The 1,365-nt window shown below is 43.4% G+C and overlaps 1 long non-coding RNA gene across 1 annotated transcript; it reads left to right on the plus strand.

Moving 5' to 3' along the window:
• Positions 1-264: 264 nt before the first annotated feature.
• On the plus strand, positions 265-1,155 carry LOC148690189 (uncharacterized). The gene is made up of 3 exons (XR_015957768.1): positions 265-356; positions 451-561; positions 1,081-1,155. It is a non-coding gene; the product is annotated as an uncharacterized LOC148690189 (long non-coding RNA).
• Positions 1,156-1,365: the final 210 nt, after the last annotated feature.

Below are 1,365 nucleotides of genomic sequence, written 5' to 3' on the forward strand. Positions count from 1 at the left end.
TACCAATTTTTTTTAACACTGTTGATGTAACATCCCGTCCCGAAACTAACGAAACGTACATTGAAATTACAATTTTACCCTAATTTGTTTGTGTACGTTAAGTGTTGTGTAGTGTGGTGTTGTAGGACCACACACACACTCACACATCACCCTCACTCTCCCAGGATTCCCTCCCTCATTCCCTCACTCTGTCTTTCTCTGTCTCTGTCTCTCTTCCTCCCCGAGTTCATCTTCTTCTTCTTCTTCATTCTACTTACGGACACACACACAAACCAACTCAAACCTTCACCAATCAAGGAACCAATTACACCATTGAACTCGTGAGGTTGTGAGGAGCACAACCATACCAATTCCAGGTAAGAATTCGAACGTTTTCACGTTGTTTCGACGAGGTCCGATTATTGCACTGTTCATGCAAACCTAAACTAGTGTGTTTTTGGAATTTCTAAGCTTGTAGATGTGTTTGTGAGGTCCCAAGGAGCCTCGGAGTGGTTCGTTGGGTGAGTTTGGACGTCGGGATCGTCCTGTGCAAAGTTGGCCGAGTTTTGACCTTGAAGACAGGTGAGATTCCTTAATTTTTAGGCCTTAAAACTAGTCTAACGTTGTTCTACTAGTCCTAAGCTTCATTTTGGTATAAAGATCGTGAAAAATGGTTGAAAAACGAAGGAGAAAACAAAGTTTGAAAAATTCCCAGTTTTCCGGCGCCGGAGGCTAGCCGGAGAAGAAAGGGGAATATTCCGTTAAGTCTAACGGAATATTCCTAACGGCAGTGACGGAATCTGGTTAGATTTAACGGAATATTCCGTTAGTTGACGGAATATTCCTGACGGCGTCAGTTGATGCCGTCAGTGTGCAGTGCACGTGGCCGCGCGTGGGGGGCGCGTAGGTCCGTGCCTGTTCAGGTGCGTGGGGGCGCGTGCGTGGTCCAAAAATTATTCTAAAAATATGGGTGTGATCCTGAGGTTGTGTAGATCACGTTGGTATATTCATTTGTCCAATTTGAGCAATGTATGAGAAGTTATTACGAGAAGTTGCTTAGGTGCTGTTAAATTAACTTTTTCGTAACTTTGTCGCGTTTAGGTGATTCGTATTCCGAGGACGAGCGTACACACTCGAGGCAGGGGGGCTACGACCCTTCTAATTATCAGTGAGTGGGCTTTTGTTTTCCGTATATACCTATATACATTTATATTCCCAGAAATTAAATAGAAAAGGTTATTTGTTTTATGCCATGCATCATATGAATGACGTTTACGCATTATCACATGCATTGGTAGTGGCATACATTTATATATGTGTATTGGTGCTGTGGACGCACAGGTAAGTGCCAGGTAAGCGGTATTCATGTGGTTATGCATTCCTGTT

The sequence above is a fragment of the Pyrus communis genome, chromosome 16 (assembly GCF_041283825.1).
Source record: "Pyrus communis isolate YQ-2024b chromosome 16, ASM4128382v1, whole genome shotgun sequence".
Classification (NCBI taxonomy): Eukaryota; Viridiplantae; Streptophyta; class Magnoliopsida; order Rosales; family Rosaceae; genus Pyrus; species Pyrus communis.